The sequence below is a fragment of the Phacochoerus africanus genome, chromosome 14 (assembly GCF_016906955.1).
Source record: "Phacochoerus africanus isolate WHEZ1 chromosome 14, ROS_Pafr_v1, whole genome shotgun sequence".
NCBI classification, from domain to species: Eukaryota; Metazoa; Chordata; class Mammalia; order Artiodactyla; family Suidae; genus Phacochoerus; species Phacochoerus africanus.
The window spans coordinates 48,909,150-48,915,239 of record NC_062557.1 but is presented as its reverse complement, the minus strand read 5'-3'; the positions used below and the strand labels follow the sequence as shown (position 1 = coordinate 48,915,239).

Here is a 6,090-nt window from a genome sequence, read left to right as displayed (position 1 = left end):
AGTGTTTGCCTTGTCACTGCCGTGGAATATTTCCTGAGGGCTGGCGTTGTTGGTCAGTCTTTTTTGAGGCAGTGTGGCTTTTCTGGAGTGTTGATGGGGCTAACAGGGTCTCTTTGTAGCAAAGGAGGGCTTCCTGAGGGCAGACAGGAGTGGGAGGTCCACACGATGATGGTAACAGATTTCACTTGGTCATGCAGATCTTGCTCTGGTGTTTTTAGGCTGTGGGGTTCTTGCAGGGGGTTGGCGGTGTTGGGCAGCTGTTCCTCAGGAGTGCAGAACCCCCTGGGGGCTGGAACAGCTAACTGGGTCACTGAGAACCCAGGTGGTTCTTCCCTAGGGCAGCCCAACTCAGAAGGATGGCCTGAGAATGTAGGCGGATCTTTTCACAGTCTGGCCAAGCTTGTTGTAGCTTTTCTGGGCTGCAGGGGGTCCTGCAGAGAGCTGGCAGTCCTTTGGAGCTGTTCCACAAGAGTGTTTCTCCCCCCGAGGGCTGGAGCAACCAGCTGGGCCACTGGAAACCCAAGAGGCTCCTCCCCAGGACAGCCTGACTCAGCAAGACCGTCTGAGATCTTTTCCCGATTCGGCCAGGCTTGTTGCAGCTTTTCTGGGCTGCAGGGGGTCCTGCCTGGATCTGGCAGTCCTATGCAGCTGATCTGTGAGAGCTCGGCACCCCCTGTCCTTCCCCTTCTTGATTAGTCTCTCTCTTCTCCTTTCATTTCTCCTTCTCCTTCTTTTTTGATATAACACTTGAGATAATTTTCAAACATCAAGACACTTAGCCACTAACATTCAGCATTCAGGAGCTCTAAGAAACAAGGACATTCTCATACATAACTGCAATACCATTATCACATCTAAGAAATTGAACATTAGTACATGTATATTTAATATACAGTTTGTATAGAAATTTCTCCAACGATAAAAGCTTATTCTTTATTAGAGACTTATTAACATAGAATTCATATATCATACCATCCACCAATTTAAAATATAAAATTAGATAGTTTTTGTATGTTCAGTGTTGTGCAACCATCACCACAATTTTAGAACATTTTCATTATGCTTAAAGGAAGCCTGTGCTCATCGGCCATTGTAGAGTGCATTTTCCCCTAGTAATCGCCAGTCTGATTTATAGCTCTCTGGGTTTGTCTATTTTGATATCCATGTAAATAGAATGACACAATATGCGGCTTTTGTGACTGGCTTCTTTGCACTGGCATAATGTTTTCAAGGTTCATCTATATTGTAGTATGCTTCAGTACTTCACTTATTTTTATTGTTGAATGATATTCACTTGATGGATATACCACATTTTATTTATCCAGCTCTCAGTTGATGGTTGTTTCCAGTTTGGGTTTATTGTGGTTAATAGTGTTGCTGTGAATATGCGCCTATGAGTATTTGTTTGAGTACCTCCAGTTGTTTTAGGTCTGTACGTAGGAGTGGAATTGCTAGGTCATAGAGTAATGTTATATCTACCTTTCTTAGGAATCACCAAACTATATCACTCACAATTTTTCTTTCCCAGTGACCCCCATCCTCTGCCCTCTTCCAAACCCTACGCTGTATCTCAGCCACAAGGAATTTCTTTTATTTTGTAAAAATCTCCAGGCTCTCTCCCTTCTGGGTTTTTCCTTTTACCATTTCCTCTCTTTGGATGCTTTCATTCCTTTTTTCCTATAAAACTCCTTAGATGTCACTTAAACTTCATTAAAAATTGTCGTCTTTGGTCCACTGGATAAGGGTAGGTATCCATGATATGTACCCTTATTACATCCTATACCCCCCCTGTGATAACATTTGTAACATTCGAGAGTAGCTTGTTTTGTTATGATGCCTGTGATTTAGACTGTAAGATCCAGGAGGGCAGGGACCATGACTTCTTGGCCACTGTTTTTCCCACGGCACTGGATCAATGCTTATACGTGGCACTTACCCAGTAAACATTTCTCATACGTGGCACTTACCCAGTAAACAATGATTTAATGGATTAAGTATTTCTTAGGTGGATCCATCTACACATTACTTGCTATCGTGGAGTTTAAAGTCCAGGTGAAAAGAGAAGGTTGGTGTATTTGGAGGCACTCACCAAGCAACATAAAATTGTTGGTGAAGTGTTACAGTATTTGATTCTGATAATGTTGTAGAAGGTCAGATACTGCAGAAGAGAAGGCAGATGTTATCGAGGGCTGTGATGGTTAAGGAAAGCTTCCTTGCGAAGCTCAGACTTGGGGTAAAACCAGAATTCTGTCTCTAGACATGACTTATTCAGAAATGTGGCTCAGAACTGTGGCTCCGTAAGCACAGGAAAGCATGGGATTTTTTTTTTTTTTTTTACTAATTAGTTTCTTTGGAGCTCAGGGATCCCAGGGGTCAAGGCAGTGTAGAAGAGAGGAGTCAGAAAACAATGGCAGAGACTCTGACTGAAAATGCATCATGTGGAAGTGACAGGCAAGAATCAGACTCCGGTGCCACCCTCGGACAAGCTGGGTAAGCGGGAGTGCAGAAAAGGCAGTTAGTCTAAAATCCCCTTAAACAGATATTAGGATTCCATAATTCTCTCCTGCAGCTCCTGCAGGGTGATGTAGACATCCTCCTCCTCAGTGGTTTCCACAGTCAGTGGAATTGAGAATCACCAGAGCTGTTGATGGCTTCTAGTCAATTGTGTGTTTGTGGAGTGCTTTATACTTTGCAAACACCCATCATTCTAAACCCACAGTTCTTTAAGGTATGTAAGATTCACTGACGGTGGAGTGTAAGGTTGGAAAAGTTGAGCAATTTGCCATGATTACAGGCCAGTAAATGATGAAAGCTGACTCCTCTGGGATCCTGAATATTTTGCCTGGGAGTGATGTAAACAGAAAGAGATCATCCTGGGAGCCCCTTTCCATGAAGCTGGTTTTCCTCACTCTCCATTGAACTACCTTAAGATTACTCTCTCCACTCGGGATAGATTCAATTTATAAGCTGAGAAGAAGTCCTCACGATTTGGGCTCCAATCTGGCGTTGCCAGGTCTGCCCTCTTCTCTGGACCCACTGACCATTCTCCTACCCTTCCCATGCATCCCACCTCAAGGAAATCACTTTAATTTGCTAGGACGAAGTTTCACTTCACCTCCTAATTCTGGCCAAGTCATTTTTTCTTTTCCAGCAAGTTTTATCATCATTCTGGGGCTCAGGCTCTTGGAAATAAAAGCTGGGAAAGTGTGTGGACTCTTTCTGCTCTCCTGACACATCTCTATCCTGAGGCAATGAACAGAGAGCTACCTGAATGGAGGGAAGTGAAGGTTGAAAAGCAAGGAAACAGAACCTTCAAAGATTAATCTTTAATCTCAAAAGTTATTCTGTACTTAATTTTTGAGATAATTTACAAATTGAGACAGTTCAAGGATCATTTAATCTCCCACTCCTTGAACTGGTTGATTCGCCCCAAGTGTTTCATGGTTTCTAATGCTTTTGTGCACCTTCCATTGAAGGCAGTTTTTGATTGCCCTCCTGCTCTATTCCCTAGCCAAGAGGAGGTGGTTGTACTTACAGATATTCTGGAGTAGACTGTAGATACCTCAGATGCGTGAATAAAAGCAATTTCTCACTCTGCCTTTCGGAATAATTTACTCTCAGAACCCCTTCTTTCTGTGCTCTCATCCGTAAGACTTCTGCCAATAAGACATACTGACCTGCAAGGTGTAACCAGTCCCGGAAGCTCTCCTGGTTAGAAGTTAAACTCTGAAATTAGACTTTTGGAGTTAAGTTCCAGATCTGTTAATAAGTGTGTGACCTTGGGCGAGTTACTTAATTTCTACCTAAAAAATAAAGGTAATAGTACCTAGCTCCACAGAGTTGCTGTGAAGAGTACATGAGTCAGTGCACATTATACTTTTATACAGTGTTTGGCAAGAGCAAGTGCTGACAGATGTTTTTGTGGTCTTACTGTCCTCAGTCAGTCATCATTATCAGTATAATCGTCGTCTTCACCCCCCACCAGCACCATCATCTTAATCGCCATTGGCATCATTCCTCAGTGGTAAGGATGTCACGTGACTGGTTTTCTGGTTGATATTATACTGTTTGTTTCCCTAAGGGAATGGCATACAGATTTTGTCTATTTCCTGTCCACATTCAGACCATGCTGATCTGACCCTACCCCTGGTTCTCTCATAGAACATTATTAAAGAATTCTGGAATTTGATTGAATTTGACCCATAACTTCATATGCTTTTGTGCTTTTCCTAAATAGGTATTTATTCCTTAGGAGATTTCAAGTAAAGAATTAAACTTAATGGCTATGACTTGTGGGTATTTAATTTAAAATGCCTTTTTGAAAGTTCTGCAATGTGTATATAAGTATGTGTGTGTATATATAGCTCATACTGTCATGCAAATTATTCTTAATTTTAAAAAGGTAAAACAAAAGCAAGATGAAAATGGGAAACCCAACTATCACCTCAGAATTCCTACTCCCGGGCTTGCCCATTGAAGCAGATCAGGGAGACCTGTTCTACGCTCTGTTCCTGGTCATGTAGCTTACCACCGTCCTGGGGAACGTCCTCATCATTGTCCTCATTCGACTGGACGCCCACCTCCACACGCCCATGTATTTGTTTCTCAGCAGTTTGTCTTTCTCTGACCTCTGCCTCTCCTCGGTGACCATTCCCAAGTTGTTGCAGACCATGCAGAGCCAAGACCCATCCATCCCCTATGCTGGCTACCTGACCCAAATGTACTTCTTCTTATTTTTTGCAGACCTGGAGAGCTTCCTCCTTGTGGCCATGGCCTATGACCGCTATGTGGCCATCTGCTTCCCCCTGCGCTTACACCACCATCATGAGCCCCAAGCTCTGTCTCTCCCTCCTGGTGCTGGTCTGGGCATTGACCACATCCATCTCTTTGTTGCACACCCTGCTGATGGCTCTGCTGTCTTTCGGTGCTGATAATGTCATCCCCTACTTTTTCTGTGACATGTCAGCTCTGCTGAAGTTGGCCTGCTCTGACATTCAGATCAATGAAATGGTGATTTTTGTCTTGGGAGGGCTTGTCCTTATTGTTCCATTCCTGTTGATCTTTTCATCCTATGCAAGAGTTGTGTCCTCCATCCCTAAGGTCCCTTCTGCCGGGGGTACCCACAAGGCCTTCTCTGCCTGTGGTTCTCACCTCTCCGTGGTCTCTCTCTCTTATGGGACAATCATTGGCCTCTACTTGTGCCCTTCAGCTGACAGGTCTACTGTGAAGGAGACAGTCACGGCTGTGATGTACACTGTGGTGAACCCTATGCTGAACCCTTTTATTTACAGCCTGAGAAATCAAGATATAAAGGAAGCTCTGAGAAGAGTCTTTTCAAAGCAGACAATTCAGTTTTCTCTCAGACACTGACTTTAAAGATTAATGTGTGTTTTCAGAAATGAGATGTACTATTGACAATGAGTAGTATTCTGAATAGTCTAATAGCACCTAAGTTTGGCGCTGCAAATGCAGCCCCATAGCACTTCCAGGGCGGTTTCCCCAGATGTCATTAGAGGTAGGTCCATCGTGTCTCTGGCGTTTACCACTGTATTTTGGGTGTGATGTAGCACGAAGACTGACATGTAGTGAATACTCAATGATTGTAATTCAGTTTCGAATAAATACCACTCTTACCTTGGTGTTTATTGCACTCAAGGAATGTACAGTAATTCCTAAATCACTAAGAAATAAATCCAGATTGCTCAGACACTTCAGTGCTTTTGGTTCTGCCAAACATATCTATTCCATGAAGAATATCTTCCAGTTTTTTATGTAGTTGCTCTTATAATTTTTTACTCTCCAGAATCATCATTTCTCCCCCTGCTCACCTATTCAGTTCTTAATTGTATTTTCAGATGTTGATTGACTCACCCATTTAGTGACCACATTCTAAAATTATCTTTTTCCTTTAATTGTATCAACCATTTGTCAGTTAATGACATATTACTTCTTTTTATAATATATCTGTCTGTCTGTCTGTCTATCTATCTATCTATCTATCTATCGCCTTTTTAGGGCCCCACCTGTGGCATATGGAAGTTCCCAGACTAGGGGTTAAATCGGAGCTGTAGCCACCAGCCTATACCACAG

The 6,090-nt window shown here is 42.9% G+C and overlaps 1 pseudogene; it reads left to right on the top strand.

Annotated features, from left to right (window-relative positions):
• The first annotated feature begins 4,418 nt into the window (after window positions 1-4,418).
• LOC125113894 (olfactory receptor-like protein DTMT) lies at window positions 4,419-5,370 on the top strand (annotated as a pseudogene).
• Window positions 5,371-6,090: the final 720 nt, after the last annotated feature.